Below are 26,517 nucleotides of genomic sequence, written 5' to 3'. Positions count from 1 at the left end.
TCAGAATGGCATTCGTCAGATAGCAATATAAAATTAAGGTTGGGTGGAAAAAAACTGTGTAGTTGGGAATGTCAGTAAACTGGAAACAGTTTTTAGGGAAGTATTTTGTGTGTCCATATAATCTCCTTTTAAACGTTTTTCGTTTTTTATAATAAAAAGTTTATGAATTGTTGTATATTTTTTGCACAAAATGAATAAAATACTTGCTCAAAGCTGGACTGGTTTCTGCTATTTCTGTAAATAAGTGTGTGGTCAAAATACGCAGACCGGTTAAATACACCTGCTGCTCGACTCAATCCGTTAATATATATATATATATATATATATATATATATATATATATATATATATATATATATATATATATATATATATATATATATATATATATATATAAAACTTTTGATTGGTATAAAAGCAATGGCAAATAAAAGTCATTTTATGCATTTAATTTATACATCTTAGTTCCATAGTTTCACTGTTTTGCTTCATATTTGAGTGAATTGAACTTAAACTAGTATCTGGAATGAATAAAATGTTAAGGGAAATAAAACAATCAGTGTGTTGCCACTTTTGACGTTTATACAGATTTTAGATTAATGAAGTTCGACTACCATCCTTTCACTAAATGGCCTCGCCTCAGAATACGAAAAATGAATTATAAAATTAACCTTTTCCAATTGCAAAAGTACCTATAATGTTCACATTTTCGACCGCAAAAATAACTTTACACCTTTTTGTTGAAATAAATAGATGTCGCATAAAACACAATTCGATTGCAGAATGCAAATAAGATATTTTGAGATTCTGATCGCGAAACAGAACTTAAACTATACCGGTTGTAAATATATGAAGTCCAAACCTTGTCTAAAACAAAAAACAAACTATACAATAACATTAAGACTATTAAACTTGACACTTAATATTTGCACTTAAGACCTGTTGCTTATTTGGCCCAATTCCTTTGTACTATACAATCTGTGTGTCCCCAAACACGATTCAAATCTGTCACATCTCGAAAGGATCTGAACTGGTGTTGTATATCGGTATCATATCTTATAAATATTTCACCTTCCAAATGGACACTAATGCATTAATGGACGTTTTGCCGCCTTAAAGACTATAATTCGAAACGTCGTTGAGTGTTTTTGTTGAGATAACCTATTTTGAGACAAGAAAGTGAGATCAATCCCTAAAAATCGCCCTTATACATATTTGTGAACCAATATTCATGTTTCAAACTATTTAGAGCTGATTTGCATTACAGACATGAACAAGAACTTGGGGTTGTTTCAAAAAAGAATAATAGTCATAACCTTAATAATCTTAAATCTTTAAAAGAATATAGAAATGGAAAAGAACTAGGGCCCGTTTCAAAAAAGGATTTTAGTCATAACTCTCATAATCTTGAAATCTTATATAATATATACACAATAAATATAGATATGGAACAGAACTTGGGGTCGTTTAAAACAAGCGCTAATGTCATAACTTTAAAAATATTAAAAAAAAAAAATAGGCATGAAAAAGATCTGGGGGTCGTTTCTAGAAATGAAATTTTGTAATAACTTTAGTATTCTTAAATCTTTAAAATCTTTAAAAAATATAGGCATGAAAAAGATTTTGGGGCCGTTTCAAGAAATAAAATTTAGTCGTAACTTCAATATTGTTAAATCTTTAAACAAATATACAGGCATGAAAAAGATCTTGGGGCCGTTTCAAGAAATTATTTTTAGTCGTAACTTCAATATTCTTAAATCTTTCAAAAAATATATAGGCATCATCATAAATTGATCTTGGGGTCGGATCGTAGTCATTGCCTCAATAATCTTAAATCTGTAAAAAGAAGTTATAAATTGGAACAATTGTAAACAATCCTTTCCTTAACTTTTAAGTACTGGTTTACTATCATTTTTCACAAATATGTAGCAAAAGCAAGAAACTATGACACTAAGCTAATTTCAATGTAAGACATATACCGACAAAAACCTTTATTAAAAAGAACCCTAGGTTAATTTCTGTACCTTTGAATGCTTATTTTTTCTCGACCTTTACATTGACAATATCATGGGAAATTCGTTTCAAAAAGCGAAGCAAAAAATGAAGACAAAGTCACGATTTTAGTACAACAATACAGGCAGCCTCTTATCAACCGGATCGTTTTGTACGCTCACTGTTACATGGTTATTAGTAATAATTACGAAACAATCTACAAGAAAACACACCTCGTTTGAATTGGAACTTTACTCTTTCGGCAATCTGAATATGATTTTAGCTAAAATTCTTGATCTTAAAATATTTTTGAACACAATTATCGTAATTTAAAATGAATATTGATCACTTTCTTGCATTGCCTAGTTATTCGCATAAACCAAGCAAAAATATACCTAAATAAATGTTAATATTAAAGTCTCTGACGTTCCTATTTGCATTTTGATTTATAATTTAAAAAATAATCGCATTAAAAATTAATTTTCTTAACCATATCTCGGTTGCAAATAGGAAAGAACAATTAAAAATAAAACAAAATAAAGAAAAGAAAGAAAATCAATTAGAAATTGTAACTCTAAATGCAAATAATTTACCCGATTTTAAAAATATATATAAATGCAAACTAAAAACCTAATAATACAAGTAATACAAAAATAAAAATAAAATCATGAACGCACTTACCACGAAGTCCGATCCGTCCAAAAGCAATTTACAATAGCAAGCCTATCTCTGAGACCAACAGGGAGCAGTACAGTCCCGGCAATTTCTGAGTATTGGATCAGCCTACCAACTATGTTGCGAGACAGTTTTCGTCAATAAAATACCAATCGATGGCAATAACGGCTGATCGTGGAAGCCTTGTTTGCCTCTCTAATGCCAGCTTTGTAAGGCTTGGTAAGGCTTGTCCGTCGGTTCTCAACAATGACACGAGTCACTTCGGTACCGCACCAATGATCAACAGATTTGCTGAAAAATCCTAGTGCAGGTTTTAAAAATGCTCGGAATTTAAACTCGTTTGATCATGCTTACTGCTCTCCTGAGCAAAGAAACCACTACCAGAGGAATACATTCGTAACCCTGCAATTTTATTGTCTCGCATAATGACAATCAACTTGTCCTTGCACACGCTCCAGTAACCTTTTAATCTGTTTAAGTTTCCCGATTAAAAATTCAATGAGAGAAAGACTGAAGCTAAACTTAAGTTAAAACTGTATGAAAAAATAGGATTTTTGTTAGTTTGAATATGTGTCTAATATTAGGAAAGGTCGCTTCCATCTTCATATATGATTGTGAAATTAGATTTAAATGCATTTTGGATTGGGTATTGCTTAAATATTTCATGTATGAAAAACAATGTTTCGTTAGTTTGAAGGTGCATAATATATTAGGAAAGGTCGCTTCCATCTTCATAAATGATTGTTAAATTAGATTTTAATGCATTTTGGATTGGGTATTGCTTAAATATTTCATGTATGAAAAACAAACATGTTAGTTTATAGGTGCATATAATATTAGGAAAGGTCGCTTCCATCTTCATATGTGATTGTGAAATTAGATTTTAATGCATTTTGGATTGAGTATTGCTTCAATATTTCATATATACTGGGTTTTTTCTGTCAGTGCGGATTGATATTACGGATAATCGTTGGATAAACCAATATCCGCGCGTGATTGTAGAGCTTATGAAGGAGATAATTAAATCAAGCAAACGTAGATAAACATTTAGCGCCAGGAGTTAATAAAAGCATATTATAAAAGTTCGTGAAATGACTATAATTTCCTAGGGGAGTCAATACCGCGAAATTAATTCAGAATTCAATAAAGGACTATTTAGAATATGTCCATTAATTTGGTTTTGAAAAATAGCTCCGCGTTAGTATGTTCTTCCCGAGAGGCCAACAATTATAATTATTTTAAATGATTTCAAAGAACAATATTAAATCATACCTGCAATACTTTAAAATGTACACAAGATATACATTTCTTTCTCAAAACCCCCCCAAAAACATTCTGGATAATTATGTTTAACAAGCTTTATAGACAATATGATAAAACGTAATGCTATAAAAACATTTCAAATCAAAAGTAATTAACGATAGGGAAATAAAAGATCGGTATTAAAACTTGAACCAGGTACATAGTATTTCATAGACAAATCAATTAACAAATGTCAAAGGCACCTCCCATAAACCTTTAAAAAATCAAATCTATGTAAAACGATAGTTTTACATCGCTTTTTGAAATGCAACGTCAATCTATAAGATACTGCATATCATTTTAACACCAAAAACATTGCCATGGTGAAACAAATGCGGGACCAAGGCTTATAGGCTTTTATTTACCCACCTTGATGAAGTCTTTCATCAATGGTAAATGTAAAAGACGAACCACTTCGAATCGTGATGATGCTATGAACGGTTTTGCTTAAAGTCTGATCATGCAGTTTTGAACCTTAGTTATAAAAAGAAAAAAAAAGAAATTTCAGTCACCGGAGACAAAACAATTGTTTTCTCAAGTCAGCTATAACACGCATGATATGTTTTACCATTAAATTGAATATAACTTTAAATGTGTAAATGCTCAAGATATCTGAAAGTACGACGTGTGCTTAATGAAAATTTATAATGACTCAATTAAATCAATCGCAGCATTTCGTTAAAATCTGTTATGGAATACATGATACACGTTGTTCACGTACCACGAAATATGGAGACACACTTTCAATACATCAATACAACTGGCATCACGTTTCTCACATGACAATGTGATACAAAACCTTGTGCATCTTTTGAATAGTAAACTTGAACAGAAATTATTTCCTGCGTTGGTTTCATATTGAATATAGTACAAAGGTTTATTGATGAATGAACATATTTTTTAAACAAAAATGAAGTGCAATCCTAGAATATTTAATGTTAATATTCACACAGATTTATTAAGGGTTAACTAAAACTTTATCCTGAGAAAAAGCCCTCCCAAAAATAAATATAAATTTGACTGTTTGAACAGAGGCATCGTCAAAAACTGACGAGTGTTGACATCCGCTTGCAAAGCTCTTGTTGTAGCATATTACTTACATATCGTAGTGAACCTTATAGATCGAGGACAATAGAACGTCAGAACAATCACTGTATAACAGTCCACACGCAAAGCAGCTTTATAAATACTATATGAATTGCCAGCATCAATAGATGCACATATTGAAAGCTCCGATGTTCGATTCTGTGCCATGAGTCTATAGTTCCTTTGGGAATTACGTTCGCCAAATATGGAAACAATCGTGTGTTGACATCAATAAATACAGCAAACATTTTCTCGTAATATGACAATGGCAAACTAAAGCTATCACATAAGTGGCGAAACCCCCAAGATACTATGTAGTATGGGGAATGGATAAATGCGACCCATTTATTTTCGAACCATATTTTTACCAATTCAGACCATTTCTTACTAAGTCAAAGACCATTTTACCCCAAACAAATTTTGCAAATAATGAGTGCAAATACAAACATTGAACATTGTAGAATCGCAGGTTCATCTATGTATGAAAATTATGTGGTCAGTGTAAGGATAATAATGAAGTCCTACGCATATTTTTATTTTACATTTAATCCTTAAACGAACGTAAGGACTAAGTCTTTAGAGCATATTGATTCCCAGAGGTAGGATTTTGTTTCACATTACGGTGTGAAAAACGTGCTGCTTGTTTCCTATATGATGTATTTAAAGTATGATTGCATATTTAGGGTAATGTGAACTACTTGTATCACGTTACCAATAACTTCAATAAAAGCAAAGCTATAACAGATTTAAAATTGTGTCATTTAATTCAATATAAACACACAAAGTATCTTCAAACATCACAGACACAAATTCATTTAAACATTAATGTACACTTAATAATAATGAAGCTACTTTTCAGTATTATCTCAAAGAGTTATTTTATTTCATAATGAAGGTGTAATATATAACTTTATGCCATATTCAATGTGTTCAAACAACTGCTGTAAATTTGTTTTCAAAAAAGGCTCAACTAAGCACCAGCCATAGGTTCAAATGTACAACAAAATGGATACCAAAAAGATCTTTGTCAATTACAATATACTGCGCTCTACAAGAAACCATTCTTTCAAGCCTAGAGTATGGCTCACTATCGTACGTAACTACACTTGACACTTCCGGTGCTTTAGACAATGTGTTACACCCGACTCATTTGAAAAACTATCTAAAAACGGACTTTGTGGTAAGATTCTGAGTATTTATATTGATCATGTTTTTTTTTATAAACTTATACATTAAATGCAAAAGGTGTTAATCATAATTATTAAAAAGTATCAGTCTTTTAAGAAATCAATGGATATATCAAGTATGGAACAAAACTCTTGTTTGAAAACATTCAAAATAATTCATTTAAATCTAAAATGTGGTCCCCTGATTTAGGAATGCTTGTCAGATCAAACCAACATGATATCATGTTTAAGAAGCATATACATGAGAATATTCGAAACAGTTTTAATTTAAATTGAAAAAGGTTTCCGCATTAACTTTACGAACTTGACTTCCATAAAAATGTATATTCATCGCACGAACTTTTACAAAGGCTGCCATCAACTCATTGCACTAGATTTTCCTTGACATCGGCTAGACTTCATCATCTCGCTTTTAAGCTTTTTACTGGCACGGGAGTATTCATTAGCAAATGACACTGATTAATTTGTAAGATAAACTATAAGAAATAAACGAACCAGAAAGAATATTCAATCCAAAGTATTTTCTACAAAGTAACAATGTTATTAATATGTGCGCGTTTCTTTAACCTTGTAATTCATTTATTCTTTTAATGCCATGCTTTCTAAAGGTGAATGAAAAGACACACAACGTATGATTTTACATTCTGTAAAGATATGACAATGTACGTTTTTTAGGTCATTAGCATGTTTCGTTCTGACTTGTGGCATATTCAAGGACTATATATGGCCTTGGTCAAATGATACGTTGTCTTAAATGTCTTATTGATAATTACACCTGGTGAAGCTTTCCATTTTAATACTGGAAGTGAAACACGAATCTCTGGGTTAATTATTATGAAATTCGAGCTATGTTGCAATTAGAATCTTAATTGTAAATTACCTGTCGTTGTCTAAACGACGATAAAATCACTAGACCTCGTGAACTTACAAATCCCAGGCGGTAACTCGATCATTGATCAATAAAGATATGTTTCTAACCTGACTTTGTTGTTTTGTGACGTTGTGTGTCTCTGGTTAAGAGTCTGTTTTAGCCCTCACCTTGTGCATATAAACAAGGTATTCGTTATATAATTGATAACTGCGCTTGGCCCTGTAGTTTCGACCATAGTATTTAAGCGTCCATCCCAACAAAAGGCATAAAAAGTAAACAACATTTTGTTATATTATTATTATTATTATTTTTATTATTATTATTATTATTATTATTATTATTATTATTATTATTATTATTATTATTATTATTATTATTACACACTATCAATTTCATTATAATATCCAATATTTTGTCACCAGCTGACTACACTCCTGTGATCCTACAAACTGATGTATGACACTCGATTTTGGTTAACATTTAACAGAACAACATTCTGAATGCCTTGATCAAGGCATTAGTTTATATATTTAGATGAGCCTGCATACACTGTTTCATCGTTAATATAGAAGTTATCGATGGTAATAACAACTGCTACAATCTTCATTTGCCTCTCTAATTTCACCGTTGTAAGGATTGGTAAATCTTGGTTCTTTGTGTTCTCAACAATAAGATACTGTACTGCACCAATGGTCGATTGACTTCTATACAGCACTAATGATCAGTTTACTTATGTACTGCACCAATGATCGATTGACTTCTGTACTGCACCAATAACCGATTGGCTTCTGTACTGCACTATTGATCAGTTTACTTATGTACTGCACCAACGGTCGATTGACTTCTATACTGCACCAATGATCGATTGACTTCTGTACTGCACCAATGATCGATTGACTTCCGTATTGCACCAATAATCGATTGACTTCTGTACTGCACTAATGATCAGTTGACTTCTGTACTGCACCAATAATCGATTTACTTCTGTACTTCACCAATGATCAACAGACATGCTCAGAAATTATAATTCAAATATGAAATTATGCTCTGAAGTCAACTCGTTTGATCGCTCACTGCTCTCCTGAGCAATGCAACACGTACTGGAGCAGTTATTTGGTAACAATGGAAGATTTTTATTGCCGCGATAAATGACATTGAACTAGCCCTTGCGAACATTTTAGTAACCTTTGTATTTGGTTTAATAGAAAAATCAATGAGAACAGACTGAAGCTTACTTCAGTAAAAACGGTATGAAAAGATATTCTGCGTTAGTTTAAAAATGCAGTTTCTTTTAGATGAGATCGCCTCCTTTTTCATACATCATTGTTAAGTTAGTTTTAGAATTCGTATTTCTTCAATAATTCGTATATTTTTTATAATATTATTTCTGTCAGTGCAGTATGCTGTGACGATCAATCGTGGGGATACAGCCAGATGTGCCTGTCCATTATTCTATTAAACACATGCTAGATTCTTCGGCATCATTTGCCAATGTTAAGATAAGACAAGGGGAAAATGACTAGATACAATAAAAACGTGCTTAGGTAAACGACATTTGGATCATCAGAAAAATATTTCTAGTGTTTCAAGCATGACAAATACAGTTTGCAATGGCAACAATTATTACAAATGCTCATTTTATGAGCAGTTTTCGCTTTGACCTATTACCCGAATTACAGAAAATGATAAACAAACACACTATTTATCAAACAAAGCACATACGAAAGCAGAATTGTTTAAATCAATTATGTTTGTTTCATCAGCAAACTTGAATGTTTTAAGTGTCAAGAAAAGGTTTTCGATACGGTACTTTTTTAGCTCGTATGTTTAGAAAATAAATGTAGCTACAACTGTATAACTTATTATGAAACTAATGTATTTTTTCGACACCCTGACCTTATAAACCCACATCGACTTTGAAATGGAAGATACATAGCTGCGTGTTTGAAATAAAACTGTCAACAATCTGACTGGCATTTCCAATAAAGGATTCGGTTCCAACTTAAGTCTATTATTCGGTAGTATGCACAGCTTTATATCTGCAAATGCGGCGGCAATGCTTGTAACGTAGACAATTGATCATCGGAACATCCAATTATAGCTAAACATGCTGGGTCTATAATTATACTGGCGTCCACATCATCAAATGCAACACGACACTGTTATCAAATGTTAATACTAGCCTTATCAAACTTGTAGCATATGCAAACATTTTCATTTCCGAAACGAATTTAGCCGAGTTAATATTCTAAACTGGCGCCTTATAGCATTATGTTCAACTGTAGGTGTCTACAAAATGCACTACACACGTTAAACATGTCAAAAACAACGACTTAGAATAGGTTCAGTTTGCTGTATTCAGATTAAAATATATTAAGAATTACGGAAATGATTCTTCCAGTAATGAATTTCAACTAGACCATATATAAATATCTAGATGTAAAATGTGTTTTATTTTCCTCCAAGCACTTTTTTAGTGAATAAAATAAGATTCCAAATAATATTGTTTTAAGAGTTCTTGTAGAAGCAGGAAAAATATCAAAATATTTAAAAAGCAAAGCTTCTTTGTTAAAGTGAAACACTTATTTAAAATCAATACATACACATGTATAACAAAAGTAGTTTTTTAGTAAACCTTGAACTACTTACTTAATAATGCATTTTTGAAAAATATTGATAACACGATTGTAACCGTGTATTTAATAGATGAACACGCAAAAATATTAAATGAATGGTGAGTGCTAAAATATTTACTGTGATTTACAATCGTCTCATAAGGTAGAAATACCGTGTTTTTTGTATCTTTATTGCAAATGAAACTAGGTTTCTTTCATAAGAATCATTGTTTTCGACATTTAATTATCATTTTTAGATATTTAAACATTTGTTCTAATTGTGGTCAATATTATTTGTGAATAAGAATGCATCTTTGATGGAACTATTCGTCGTCTGTAATCATGAGTGCCAATGACTGTAGCAACTGCTTAAGCAGAGATTCGTTCAGCCGTATCCAATGATTACAAACTAAATTACAACCCTGTTAATAAATACGGTGGTACCATTTACAACATCCACACAGCACTTAACGCAAACAGTAGTGAAATGGAGGTAAAATGAAATAAGCATCAGATCACCAATTTTGAGTAAACATTCCTTTGTTGTTAAAATCTACACTTTTTAAGGGATCATTATATAAATTTGCGATCATTGATCAGTTCTGAAATCATTCTAGGTAACAAAGAGCAATACAAAACAGATACAGTTTTACGCAAACAAAAAAACGGAAAGCCACAACATTTACAAATCAAATTGCATTACTTCAATGAACAGCCTTTCGGTTATTGCGAATATTTTCCAATGAATGAAGCAACTTCGGATATTTTCGGATCGCGAATTATAGCGTATTAATATAAATAACTTACTATTGTTTGTATTCTTTAGCAGTCAACGGAATTTTAATGAGCCTGTGGAAAAGTGTTAAATTTTAAATTCGTTATATTTATTATTGTTGTCCTTAGCAATATAAAAGGTGTAAACCGGACGGGTCGTTATATCAAGGACATGGATGGGAAATAATTACTGTAATGTTCCCTTTAATGAATTAACATAGTATTAATTAACAATTCGGGAAATATATAATGAATGATTCGGACTCAGCACGCTTTAAACACCCCAACTGCGTTCACACCCCGATTATGACATAATCTTACTTGTAGATGACTGCGTATCGTCGTGTATTAGGGTAAACACATTGGTCATTTTAGATAACAAAGGGCATCCTTTGGAAAATAAAGTTGTCCGAGTTTTATTTTACAATTTTAACATGTCATTTTTTTATTTTTATTATCTTATTTTTCTCTTTTCGTTCTTATTTTGCCATGTATCATTTTGACCATAATAATTATCATTTGACATATCATGTTTTGTCAAGAAACTGTTATTTACATGTTCACGACAATAAACTTCTATGACTGTCTGTCATGTCGAACAAGATTCTTTTAGGTCGAGTGTCTAATCATAGTAGAGCCAATGGCGTTGACAATCACGGCTCCCTAAACATTAAGCTTGTATACAGCCAAAACCTGGTATATCGCTAAATATTGGGAATGTGTGGCAAATTAGTTCAGTTTTTCACTTCGCATGCATGCTTACATGTTAACAACCTTTTTTGAAATCAATATATTTACACTCCCTTTGTGCTTCTTCATTTTGGGTTTTATCAGTGAAATAACAGTGCAGATTTAATATTTTTAATGCAAACTTAGAAGTAAAGGTATCAAATTTAAAACTGAAAACCCCACTTTCGACCAAGACATTTTGTTACAAATAATAGTATGTTGATATTTAAAAACTGCATATGTTTAATCTCCATCGTAATCGTCATGACTATCGTTATTATTATTATTATTATTATTATTATTATTATTATTATTATTATTATTATTATTATTATTATTATTATTATTATTATCATCAGCAGCAGCAGCAGCAGTAGCAGTAGTAGTAGTAGTAGTGGTAGTAGTGGTAGTAGTGGTAGTAGTGGTAGAAGTGGTAGTAGTGGTAGTAGTAGTAGTAGTAGTAGTAGTAGTAGTAGTAGTAGTAGTAGTAGTAGTAGTAACTGTAATCATTATTAGTATGATTGTTTTTGTGATCGACGATCGATGTAGGAAAATATTTGGTCAGTGAGGGGATAATCGGTTTTCGGACTTCAATAACCATGTCCTGCCTAAATGATTCATACAGCGATGAACAGCAATGCAAGGTTAAAAATTGTGTTGGTAAAAGCCATATGGAAAAAGCGTTTTGCTATTTTGACCCCATTGAATTAAGACCCAGGCATTTTTCTTTAGAGAAAGTGACTCTTTTTCAGTATAATTTTGACATAACCTATAGATAATGAGTTCACAAGATCGTGTCTAAAAAAAGAGAGACCCCTACCGAACAAACCGACTGTTTTATATTGTAGTTTAACTAAATATTATCAGGTCAACACGTTTTAGTAGTACAGCTGGTACTGATGCAGCTTTTTCTGTTGATACTACTACCACAACTATTAGTGATAATGATGGTGTTCCTACTCTAACTACAACTACTACTGTCGCTTTTGCTGTTCCCACTTCTACAACAGCAACAAAAATATAAAGAACTATATCTCAATTTCTCCATTCAGTTATTTCAAATGCATTCGCCCTTCCAGTATAGCGTAACTACCTCCATAGAATCATGACCCCGATCAATACTTCTTAGAAAAAGTGACCCCCAGGTCATAATATATCGACTTTCTAGTCATTATAATACAAATCCTCAACAAGAAATAAAAGATTCCAGGAGTCATTTTACAATGGGGGTCAAAATTCGTCTTAAGGGTTAAGTTTACCCCTTGCCGAGGATACATGCTACTTGAGTATATTTTTCACATAAGTATTGGGGGTTGTCCGTTTTACATGAAAAAAAAATAAGTTTAATGAAATAACTTTAGATGTGGGCAATTTAATGCCATTATTGTTCTTATAGAAATCGTTCTCTTTCTTTTTTTCATTTTTAGATAAACCTTACTTGTATTGTTTATACATTATACATATTATTCAGAATGTATATATTGTTTGAGAAATAAACGTAAATCTTGGTTGATTATAAACTCTTGCAGCCATGGAACAAAACTGTTCTATGAATTACTTTACAATAATGTGTTTTAATTTAAACTTGACACTCTTATTCGAAATCAATACATTCACATGTATAACATACATAAAGTTTGAGTGATAAACCTTTAACTACTTGCTTATCAATGTATATATGGAAAATATTAATTACTGATTTAAAAAACTTTCTAACCCCGTTTTAACTTAATACGCAAATAGTAAATGATTTTTGAGAGCTAAAAGATTTATTGTGATTTACTATCACCTCATTAGGTAGAAAACCCGTATTTCCTGAACCTTTCTTTCTAAATAAGCCCCTTAATACTTAATAAGAACCATTACTTTTGATATTTGTTCATCCTTTTCGGTAAATGAAAACAATTGTATTGATTGTGATAAATCTTATTTGGGAGTAGGAGTGCCTCTTTAAATGGAATTAATGACCTCCTGGTTTAGTGCTTCAGGAAAGCTTGCAGAACAGCTTGCAGAACAAATTAAACTGACATTAATTTTAAGAAGCAAATAAACGGAAAGATTTGAAACAGTTTTAAATGAAATTGAAAACTATTTCAGCATTAACTTTGCCAATATGACTCACCTAGGAAATTATATTCATCGCACGAACTTTCACAAGACGCTTTAATTAACTCATGCCAGTAAATGTTGATCCACATTAGCCCGGCTTCATTATCTCGCTCATTACCAGCACGGGGATAGCCAAGGCCTCTGATTAATATGTAAGATATACCTTAAGCACTTTACGAACTCAATACATTATTAAAGTCCAAGCAGGTTTTACAAAGGAACGATACATTGTATATGTGCGCGTTTTTTCACCTTTTCTAGTCATTATTAATTATTTTATTGCAATACAAAGGAACGATACATTGTATATGTGCGCGTTTTTTCACCTTTTCTAGTCATTATTAATTATTTTATTGCAATACTTTCTAAACGCGATAAAAGGCAAGCAATTATCGAATTTCGAAGAAAGAAATTTGTATTCTATAAATATATGTGAGTTTTCAGTTGATTGGTATGTTTCATTCTGACATGTAAATATACACGAACATTACAGTAACACCTTGTCATAATTTTGTTCTATTTAAACAAAGTGAAGCGTGCTAGACTAATACGAGACGTTAAACACAAGGCACATAGTAACTTATTATGAACATACAGATAACTTTGATGGTAAATCACTTGTCGTTATTGTTTAAATTGTAGAAGAAATGTGACATTATCTAACAGGGACTGTACACCAGATTGGCACCAAAAAAAGTTTTTTTTTCTGAAACGAATCTCAGGACAATTATTTAATAAAATGTTTTACTCTTTAATACCATAATTATTGTAAATAAATTATTCCAGCTTTATACCTAACTTGGTAATATCTTGTGATAACATCGACTAGCCAATTACGCACAAGGAACGATTTCTACTAGGTAGATATTTCTAGTAATCTTTTTTAATTGAAAAATACCAAAAAAAAAAAAACTGCGAAAAATAAATTAATTGTAAACTGTGTGGTACTTCACTTAGTAAGTTTCAATGCATTGTACACATCGATACCAAGTTTATGTCAGTTTTCGACAATTTTGTTTTATTTTTGCTATTTTGTCATACGGAGTACACCCCATTTAAACACGATTAGACCAATTAGCCACATGTACTCATAAATCCAAGGTAGAAACCCTATTTTTTTTTTTAAATTTCAAAGATTTAAGGTTTGTGTATGCATTGAGTCTCTTGTTTAGTGTCTGTTAGGCCTTAATCTAGGCGCGTCTTTGTTGTTTATATGATAGTATTGGATGTTTGTTGAAGCTTCCACTCAAACCATAGGTGGAAGTTTCTTCTAGAAAGACTGAATAACAATTTTTTTTCTGATATCAATATGTACATGATATGAATAGCTTTATAATTAAATTCAATAAATTGTAACCATACTACTGACACTCCCACTACCCAAACAGTTTGATACTCTACATAATTATCTTCATTATTCAATCCCATATATTGTACCATCTGACTAACCACCTGTGACTGTACCGAATACAGTTTCATACTCGATATCGGTTGAAACAGCAAAATAACATTATGTATTCCTTGAACAAGGCAGCCTTTTTGTTTCATTAACTCAGCCTACAATCAACAATGTTTCAATAGTTTTGTTAACAAAATAGTAATCGATAGTAGCAGCGGCTGATCGTGGAAACATTGTTTGCCTCTCGTATGACACCATTGAAAGGCTTGTTAAGCCTTGGTGCTAACATATGCTCTGACTCGTTTGATCATGCTCACTGCTCTCCTGAGCAAAGCAACAACTACCGGAGTAATAATTGGTTTTACTGTTAGATTTTAATGCCGTGAATAATGACAATCAACTTGTCATCGCACACACTCCAGTACCCTTTTTAACTGATAAAGTTTTCCAAATGAAAACTACAAACAGTGAAAGACTTAAGCATACTTCAGGAAAAATTAAATGAAAACTTATCGTACGTTAGTGTGAAGATGCTGTTTAATTTAGGTCGTTTCCTTCTTCATCTATAATTGTAAAATTAGATGACTATGCATAGTTTTTGATTGGGTATACTTTGATAAGATTTATTTTTTGCGTTTTTTTCTTTATTCAGGATTGTTGGGATAAGAGTGAGGTTTGTGGAAATAAGCTGGTTTAAATCCCCAGTAAATTTACAGTAAAGTTAAAAAGGCGATACCTAATAATCCTTGATAAAAATACCTATTTTTATATGCACTGTGTTGTTTGTGGAGTTTTGCTGTTGTTCCATGTTTCTTGTTTGTGCTTTTGTTTTGTTTTTGTGTCTCTGGCGTTTCCCGGTGCCATTAAACGGGGTTTATGTTTAAACATTTGGCTATAGAGCTTGTTTCTGTAGTTTTTCACATACGTATTGGCGGAAAAGTACTCATGGTGCTTTAAACATTACAAATAAACAATAAAATATTGTAAATCATTACAAATGTTCATCTGGACTTAAAAACTGGGTTAATGTCATAAGAGAAATCAAACACATCAAAATAAATGGAAAACAGATTGAACCTTTCTTTGTTCTTAAAATGTAAGTAGTCATTTGGAATGTTTTTTGTTGCTTTTTGCATTATTTGAAACAGAATAACTCCGTACAAGTGTCAAGAAAACGATTTCTATTTTGTACTTGTTTTAGCTAGTATGAATAAGAATATGTATATCTTTTGCTCTTGCCATTTTGTCATCGTCAGCATCGGTTGCGCCGGCGACGGCGCGCAAATCAGTAATGTTGGCCATGATACAAAAACCCGCCAAAGTCATTAACATGTAACTTTCATTTATGTTCATTAGAAACGTTGACAGTATCGTTAAGGTATCTTAACAATTATCATAATTTATATGTCCCTAGCTCAACTTGGACGAGAGCTGGCATCCGCTTGCAATGTACTTGTTGTAGCATAGGCCTCATACCTTGTAGCGTACTTTAACATCAGGGAAATCACTGTTAAACATTCGAAACTTCATACAGCTTTACAAACAGTATGAATTGCCAACATCAATAAATACAAGATGTTCAAGAGTTCCGCTGTTCAACTATTTGCTTTGAATCTATAATTCCTTTGGGATTTACGATTGCCAAATATTGAAAAAGTCGTGCGTTGGCATACATAAATACAGCAATCATTTGCTTTAGTATTATACAATGGAGCTATCTCAGAAGTGAAGAATATCCCCAAACTCCGCTTTGTAAGAAGAATAGTTAAATGTGACGCAATGTTTTTCAGATATTATTTTAAAAAGGCAAGGGCCTTGTAATTTCCATAGATATTGCAGGTACATTACAATCCATAATGACCAACATTCCTTATATTTTATTTATTTCTCGCGATGAAAAATTAAGAGTTTAGCTTTGATCAAATTGTACAATGTCCAATCACTAAGGCATCTTTTCAAAAATAAGGTTTCCAAAGTTGTCTTTTGCGTTTAACATGTACTCGAACAAGTTTCTTTGACACGCAGAATTTCGTAACTCAGACAGTTTAAGACAAAAAACTATGGAATATCTCTAAATTTTGGAAATGCATGGAATATGGTTCTTAGTTTGACTCTTTCTGCAAATTATAATTACCATGTTCTGGCGTTTCACATTACCCCAGACAAAGGACATTCATTTTCTTTAAATGGATATATTTACTCTCCTATTACGCTTCCTTGTAGGAATGCATTTTTATATTGCATGTTTGCTCGATGAATGCAATATTTTCGAATTACCTCTAAATGAAACGACGTTGGTGATCGGTAAGATGTGGGTTTATTACGGTCAAATGTGGATTTATTACGGTCAAATGTAATGTTGATGAAACAAGGGACATTATTGAAGATGCTGCTGTTCAAACAGCCGTATTTATAAACTATTCAACTATCTCGAAGCGTCATGATTCCAACATTTTCTTGTCATTTTGATAATACCGCGTATGAATAAAAACGTTGATTTTATTTGAGGGTTGCGATTTATCTGTTTGTGATATATTAGATCTGTTCACCGGCTTGACCAACCGTGCACTGACTACTCCTTTGAACAACTTCAGTACTTTAAAAGGTGTCTTAACAATGAATCTGTTTGATACATTGTAATCAACAGTTTTGTTGAGCATGCTCCGCTTCTTCTGGAACAGTCGTCTTCGTATTTTAGGACGAACCAACATGACATCAGTTGAGTAGGCAAAAAGGGATGCATTCAAAACCGTCCTTCAATAAATTTCAAGTGACACTATTATTCAAAATCAATACATACACATTTATAACAAATATAAGTTTTGATCCATAACCCTTTAACTACTTACTAAATGATGCCTTTTTGGCAAGTATTAATTACTGATAACAAAACTGTAACCGTCAATTTAATTGCAGGAAACGCAAAAACATTAAATGATTGGTGATTGGTGATTGCTAAAAGATTAACTGTGGTCTAATATAGTATCATAAGGAAGAAATACCGTGTTATGCTCATTTCTCTCAAATTAAACTCGGTATCCTTTATAAGAACCATTGTTTTTGGCATTTATTTATCCGTTTTGGTGTATTAATTTCGACATTTGGAATATTAAGCGATATTATTAGTTGTGGTAAACCTTATTTGGGAATAAGAGGTCACGTTTAAACAGATTTTCGCATTAAGTTCGCGAAAGTGACCCCCCTAAGAAATTTGATTCATTGCACACGCATGATTACAATATCCATTCATTAAACACATTATGTCTCGATATTTTAGACTTTTGATCATGTTTACTTTACAATTTTAGAGCTAAAATAAGAGCCATGTCGCATTTAGGATCTAAATGATTGAACACTTGCCATTCTTGTTTAAATTGTGGAAGAAATGTGACGTTATCTACACGACAAAGCAATAACTTTATCGTGAACCTTCAAATCTCAGGTGGTAACCCCAAAAGTTGTTAATAAAGATATGTTTATGCAAATGAAGCCAATCTATGTTTTTTGTGACGTTAAGTCTCTCTAGTTCAGAGTCTGTAAGGCCTTATCATTGTGCTTATAAACAGGGTTTTCATTATTTTTACTACTGAGATTGACTCTGTAGTTTAAATTATAGTATGTGATATTTGTTTAAGCGTCCATCCCATCCATAGGAGGGAAGTATCTTTTTGTGAAGGTTTATAATTATATTCATTTGATTTGCAGCAATCTGACAGATACTACCATCTACGAACCGAAGCATTGCTCTCGATGTAGGTTAAATCGAGAAAACAACCTGTTCTGGATTCTTTGATCAAAGCAGCTTGTTGTTGGTTTTAAGATCGGCCTTACATCAACTTTGTTGCGAGACAGTTTTCGTTTATAAAAAAGTAATGCATGGCAACAACAGTTACGGCTGAATGATGAAGCTTTGATTATTTTTCTAAATGTCATTGTTGTAAGACTTGGTTCTCTTGATTCTCCCCAATGGCTCGATTCACTTCTGCACTGCATCAATGGTCAACAGAAAAGCAAAAACAAAATAAAAATAAAAACTCGTGTGATCATGTTTACTGCTCTCCGATGAAATAATAATTATAAAAGCAATCAATTGATGACACTGCGTTATGTTTTATGGTCGCGAATAATGAAAATCAATTTGTCCTTGCACAAACTCTAGTATTATTTGCAAGTGATGAAGTGATGAAGGACAAACCGCATGGTCATTATAAAATCAAAACGTCCTCATTGATAAACAACATATTTCATTGAACTACTAACTTGTATGATGCATTTGAGTTGTTTTGTCAATATTATGACCTTTGTTATTGGTCAAAACATTGTAGACAAGAAACAACTGCTCACCTATTTAATATAATCTTTTCAAATGTATGACTTTGTTATGCAAACTTCCCGGAAAATTCGCATAACAATTAACTGACAGACTAAAATATGGTCTTCACTCTTCATCTGGAAGACGGGTTATGCAAATCAAACTGATATTTGACAGAAAGGGTGATTTAATACCCATGTACCATAAAACATGGTGGTAACTGATGTTGATATTACTCGTGGCCAAGTCTCTTGGCAAGTTTGATAATTCATTATGTGTCTAAATTTATATGTAAACCTGTGTAAGTTGTAGTGATTGTCACATTGTATTGACATTCATACAATTAAATATCATTAAATTTTCATGAATCAAACTCTAAAACTAATGTGATCAATACTATTATTATTATTATTATTATTATTATTATTATTAGTAGTAGTAGTAGTAGTAGTAGTAGTAGTAGTAGTAGTAGTTGTAGTAGTAGTAGTAGCAGCAGCAGCAGCAGCAGCAGCAGCAGCAGAAGTAGCAGTAGCAGTAGCAGTAGCAGTAGGAGTAGCAGTAGTAGTAGTAGTAGTAGTAGTAGTAGTAGTAGTAGTAGTAGTAGTAGTAGTAGTAGTAGTAGTAGTAGAAGTAGTAGTAGTAGTAACATTAGGGATAAAAGCATGAATAAAAGTATATAGATGTTTATTAAATGTTTGAAAGACGAATAAAACAGAAGCTTAAAAAAAATATTGGAAAACTATTTCTCCATAAATGTCATCGACGATCAACAATCCATGTTAGGGGTGTCTCATGGGTCATATCAGAGCATTTATACTGTAACCCCAAAAAGGTATTTCCAAAAAGGGGATATTAAGAAAAATAAATAAAAATACCAAATCTCGCAGAAAATAAGCATGACAAAAATAGAAAGTATGTTGATTTCAGTGTAAGATCGTATTTTATTTGATCCGTATTCATTAAAAAACAATTTGCACACGCCATTCGTGAAATAATGTGTTTCTATGACACTCGTGGTGCATTAAAATACATCTTATACTGAAATCAACATGTATTCTCTATTTTTTTCAATTGCACTCATATTCTGGTGAAAGCATTTAACAACATTTGTGATTGGTCAAATGACGTTTAATTGCTGTAAAATGTATGCGACGTCTAATACACAAGAGACGCTATTGACGATACTGTTAAAATAAATAATGATTGTTGAACTAAACACTAACTTTTTTAAAAACTGCGATTAATAAGTGTAGGAAAATATTTGGTCAGTGCGGGGATAATCGTTCTTCGGACTTCACTAACCGAATTCTGACCAATTGTTTCATACACCGATGAACTGCAATGCTAAGTGTAAATTTGTGCTATAAAAAGCCATATAAAATATAGTCTAGCTATTGTGACCTAATAGAATCACGACCCCCAGTCATTATTCTTTAAAAAACGCGACTTCGAATCCGTGAAATATTGACTCAACTTATAAATAATGAGTCCACACGATCGTGTCTATAAAAAAGAGAGACCCCTACCGAACAGAACCGACTATGTTATAGCAAGTGTTAGTTGTACAGCTGGAACTTATACAGCTAATGCTGTTTATGCTACTACTTCTACAATAACTATAAGTGATTAAGATGGTGTTTCTACTATAACTTCTTCTACTGTCTCTTTTTTTGCCGTTGCCACTTCTACAACAATAACAACAACAACATCAACACAAATATTAACATAAATTGTATCTAGCAATTTCCCCTTTCAGTTATTTCAAAGATATTTTCCTTTCTAGTCTAGCGGAATTACATCCATAGAATCATGACTCCGGTCAATACTTCTTAGAAAAAGTGACCCCGGGTCATAACATATCGACTTCCTCGTCATGATAATACAAATCCTCAACAAGATATAAATGATTCCTGGGGTCATTTTACAATGACGATCAAAAATTCGTCGTAAGGGTTCATTTTACCTCTTGCTGAGGATACATGCTACTTGAGGACTGTCCGTTTTTAATGCAAAATAATAAGTATAATGAAACTACCTAAGACGTGGGCATTTTAATGGCGTTTATGTTCTAATTTATATAAATCTTGTTCTTTCTTTTCATTTTAAGATAAACAGTACTTGTACTTTTTGATACATAATTTATCAGAATGTATTATTAATAATTGAGAAATAAATGTACATGTATATCTTAGTTGATTATACAGTCTTGCATCCATGGAACAAAACTGAATGAAATACTTTAATATTTTGTTTGTTTAAATGAAATTAATGGCCTCCTGGTTAGTCTTAAAGGAAAGCTTCCAGAAGAACTAAAACTGACATTAATTTTAAGAAGCAAATAAATTGAAAGATTTGAAACAGTTTAAACTGAAATTGGAAACCATTTCCGCATTAACCTCGCCAACCTGACTCCCCTAGGAAATTATATTCATCGCACGAAATTTTACAAGAGGCTTTAATTAACTCATGCCAGTAAATGTTGATCCACATAAGCTTGACTTCGTTATCTCGCTCATAAGCTCTTTACCAGCACATGAATAGCCAAGGTCTCTGATTAATATGTAAGATATACCTGAAGCACTTTACTTTTTCACCTTTTTCTCGCCATTCATTTATTGCGATAATTTTGATAGAAAACAAGATAATCATTATCCAATTTGGAAGAAAGAACTTTGTATTCAATAAATAAATGACATATAATGTGAACTTTCAGATGGTAGGTAATATTCTTTCTTACCATTGACATATTCAAGTACATTAAGATTACACCGTGTCTAAACTTGTGTTTTTATTAAACCAAGTGAAGCGTGCTAGGCTAATACGAGAAACACGAGACGATGAGCTAATTATTATGAAAATAACTATTTCAATCATGGTAAATTACTCACCGCTGTTGTTTGAATTGATGAAGAAATGACACGTTATCTAAAACACGATTAAATCAATTAATCACGTGTACTCATAAATCCCAGGCGGAAACCCCATCATTTATTTAAAAGTTTAGAGTGTTGTGTATGCATTTATGACCTTTCTTTGTTGTTCTGTAACGTGTTGAAACTCTAATGAAGTGTATGTTAGGCCTTAACCTTTGGATTGTCCCTGTAGTTTCTGTGTGCGTTAAGCGCCCATCCCAACCATAGGTGGCAACATCTACCAGGGAACGAGAACACCATTTCTTTGTGTTATCAATATAGGAATTATGTAATTATCTTAATAAATATATCCAATACATTGAACCATCTGACTGACACTACTATCTGTGATCGTACCAAATACAGTTTGATACTCGATATTAGTTTAAACAGCAAAATAACATTATGGATTTCTTTAACAAAGCAGCCTTTTTGTTTCATTAGCTTAACCTACAATTAACTATGCTTCAATAGGTTTGTTAACAAAATAGTAATCGATAGTAGTAGTGATTGATCGTGGAAACATTGTTTGCCTCTTGTATGACACCATTGAAAGGCTTGTTAAGTCTTGGTGCTGACATGTGCTACGAATACAAACTCGTTTGATCATACTTACTGCTCTTTTGAGCAAAGCAACAACTACCGGAGCAATAATTGGTTGTACTGGAAACATATGACATATGAAACATTGTACTGGAGTCAAATGACTTGTCCTTGCACACGCTCCAGTAACCTTTTCAACTGGTTAAGTTTGCGAAATGAAATATTCAATGTGGAAAAGACTGAAGCATACTTCAGAAAAAACAGAATGAAGACTTATTTCACATTAGTTTGAAGATGCTGTTTATTTCAGGTAAAGTCGTTTCCTTCTTCATACATAATTGTACAATTAATTTTTGATGCACAGTTTTGGATTGGGTATTGCTTCAATATTTCGTTTCCCCTGTTTCTGTTTTTCAGTCACCGCAGTATGATGTTACGTTCACTCATAGGGATGAACCAGTTGGCACCCGCTTGCAAAGCTCTTGTTTAAACATACGCCTCACAGCTTGTAGCTTACATTAACTCGGGGAAATCACTGTTTAACATTCGACTCTTCATACAGCTTTACAAACGGCATGAATAGCTAACATCAATAAATACAAGAACTATTTGCTTTGAATCCATAATTCCTTTGGGATTTACGATTGCCAACTATGGAAAATCGTGTGTTGGCATTAATAAATAAATACAGCAGTCATTTGCTTAAATATTATAAAAATGAGCTTTCTCAGAAGTGATGAATATCTCCAGACTCTGCTTTGTAAGAATAATAGTTAAATGCTACGCAATCTTTTTCAGATATTATTTTACAAAGTCAAAGGCCATAACCCTTGTAAGACCATGTGAGTTTCCTTAGATATTGAAATTGCATTACATTTCATGCTGACCAACACTCCCATACAGTTTTATGAGTGTATGTACACCACTTTGTAGTGCTACAATCGACTAAGTATTGTTCAGACTATTTCTGTACTAAGTCAAAAGCAATTACTCCTGTAAGACAGGGTGAAAGGGACTGAAATGGGAGGTTTACAGCATCGCATGCTGACAAACATACCTGTAAAGCTTCATGTGTGTTGGTGTAATATTTTCCGTGGTACATGCAACATCATATGTTTCGGGACGCGCGACGTGACGGGGCTTACGCAATTTCAAATTAAACCCCATGTACTAGTATACTATTTGTTGACACTCGTAGTAAGGTTATTGCAAATCAGTTCATTTGTGATCACAACAAAAATATTATAATGTAGTTATCTGTGATTTAGAAATATCCTACAAAATGATGTATGACACTCGATTCCGGTTAACATTGAATAATACAAGATACTGGATGTCTTGACCAAGGCACGTGTTAATATATCAAGATGAGCCTACATACATTTTATCATCATTTTTAGTTAATAATGAAGGTAATTACAACTGCTACAAGCTTCGTTTGCCTCTCTTATGCCTGCGTTGTAAAGCTTGGTAAATCTTCTGTTTCGGTTCTGTTTGCTTCCACCAATAAGATCGACTGCTGTACTGCAACAACGATCGATTGACTTCAGTACTGCACCAATGATATATTGACTTCTGTACTGCACAAATGATGGATTTACTTCTGTGCTGCACCAATGATAGATTGACTTTTGTACTGCACACATTGATCGATTGACTTCTGTACTTCATCAATGATCGATTGTCGTCTGTACTTCATCAATGATCGATTTACTTCTGTACTTCACCAATGATCAACAGACATGCTCAGAAATTCAAATTTGAAAACATGATCTGAAGTCTACTCGTTTGATCGCTCACTGCCCTCCTGAGCAATGCAACAAGTACTAGAGCAGTTATTTGGTAACAGTGGAAGATTTTTATTGCCGCGAAAAATTACATTGAATTAACCAATGCGAACATGCAAGTAACCTTTGTATTTGGTTTAATAGAAAAATCCATGAGAAAAGACTGAAGCCTACTTCAGTAAAAACTGTATGAAAAATCTTCTGTATTAAATTCTTATAATTGTTTTTCTTATAATATTTTTTTTCTGTCAGTGCAGTATGCTGTGACGATCAGTCGTGGGGATACAGCCAGATGTACCTGTCCATTATTATATAAAACACATACTTAATTGTTTGGCATCATTTGCCAATGATAAGATAAGACAAGGGAAAATATGACAAGATACGAATAGCAAAATGGTTTGAATCAATTGTGATTGTTCATCAGCAAATTTGAATGTTTTATGTGTCAAGAAAATGTTTTCGATATGGTACTTTTTTAGCTCGTATTTTTAGAAAATAAATGTTCTTTTAAGCTACGACTGTATAACTTATTTATGAAACTAATGTACTCCCTCGACACCCTGACCTTATAAACCCACATCAACTCTAAAACGGAAGATACATGGCTGCGTGTTTGAAATTAAACTGTCAACAATCCGACTGGCAACTCAAATAAAGGATTCGGTTCCAACTGAAGTCTTTTATTCGGTAGTATGCACAGCTTTATATCTGCAAATGCGGCGGCATTGCTTGTACCGGAGACAATTGATCATCGAAACATCCAATTATAGCTTAACAAGCTAGGTCTATAATTATACTGGCTTCCACATCATCAAATGCAACACGATACTGTTATCAAATGCTAATACTTGCCTTACCAACGAATTAATATATGCAAACATTTTCATTTCCGAAACGTATTTTAGCCGGGTTAATTTTCGAAACTGGCGCCTTATAGGATTTTGTTCAACTATAGGTGTCTAAAAAATGTATTAAACACGTAAAACATGTCAAAAACAACGACAAGAAAATAGGTTGAGTTGATGTAAATCAGTTTAAGATATATTAAGGATTACGGGAACGATTCTTCCAGTAATAGATTTCAACTAGACCATATAGAAATATCTAGATGTAAAATGTGTTTTATTTTCATCCAAGCATTTTTTTACTAAATAGAATAAGATTCCAAATAATATTGGTTTAAGATTTCTTGAAGAAAAAGAAAATACATCAAACATTAAAAAAGCAAAGCATACACATGTATAACAAAGGTAGATTTTGAGTAATAAACCTTGAACTACTTACTAAATAATGCATTTTTGAAAAAAATAGTAATAACACGATTGTAACCGTGTAATTTTAGAAGTGAAAATATCAAATTTAAACCCTACTTTTAAAATCAATTTTAGTTACTTCCCCCTTGATTAAAACTGAAAAGTTCTTTGTCGGCCAAAACATTTTGATATTTTATATATATATATATATATATCTGATTAATATTTAAAATTATTTAAAATATACCCTAAGCACTTTACGAACTCAATACATTATTAAAGTCCAATCAGGTTTTACAAAGTAACGATATATTGTATATGTGCGCGTGTTTTCACCAGTTCTAGTGATTCATTTAGAAATTTATTGCCATTACTTTTAAAATTATTGCTTTTTATTAGTTATTCAAATACAAGAAATTATCAAATTTTAAAGAAAGAACTTTGTATTGAATAAACATAATTTTATGACAATGTAAATGTGATTTTTCAGATGGTATATATGTTTCATTCTGATCAGTGACATATACAAGTACATTAAGATAACACATTGTCTTACCCTGTTTTTATTAAACCAAGTGAAGCTTGCTAGGCTCATACAAGAAACACGAGGCAATAAGTAAGGAGTTAGTTATTTTGGAAATACTTATAATAATAACGGTAAAGAACTTACCCCTGCTGTTTAAATTGTTGAAGAAATGGCACATTATCTTAAACACGATTAAATCAATTAATCACGTGTACTTATATATTCAAGGCGGAAATCCCAACCTGCAATTTAAAGTTAAGAGTTTTGTGCATGCATGTGTTGCCTGTCTTTGTTGTTTTGTAACATGGTGTGTTTCTAGTTGAGTGAATGTTAGGCCTTAATCGTGGGCGTGTCCTTGCAGTTTCCATTATAGTAACGTGGTGTGTTTCTCGTTGAGTGTATGTTAGGCCTTAATCTTGGGCATGTCCCTGTAGTTTCCATT

General features: G+C 32.3%; 1 protein-coding gene across 1 annotated transcript in view; it reads right to left on the bottom strand.

The window, feature by feature from the left end:
- The window catches only part of LOC128244678 (calexcitin-2-like), a 35,823-nt gene extending 33,028 nt beyond the window's left edge, over positions 1-2,795 (bottom strand). The window contains exon 1 of the mRNA XM_052962711.1: positions 2,674-2,795. The gene's annotated coding sequence lies outside the window, so the exon portion shown is untranslated. The remainder of the gene's footprint in view (positions 1-2,673) is intronic.
- Between the last annotated feature and the right edge of the window lie 23,722 nt (positions 2,796-26,517).

This window comes from Mya arenaria, chromosome 8, assembly GCF_026914265.1.
Source record: "Mya arenaria isolate MELC-2E11 chromosome 8, ASM2691426v1".
NCBI classification, from domain to species: Eukaryota; Metazoa; Mollusca; class Bivalvia; order Myida; family Myidae; genus Mya; species Mya arenaria.
Note: the sequence above shows the minus strand (reverse complement) of the source record. Positions and strands in the feature narration are given on the sequence as shown.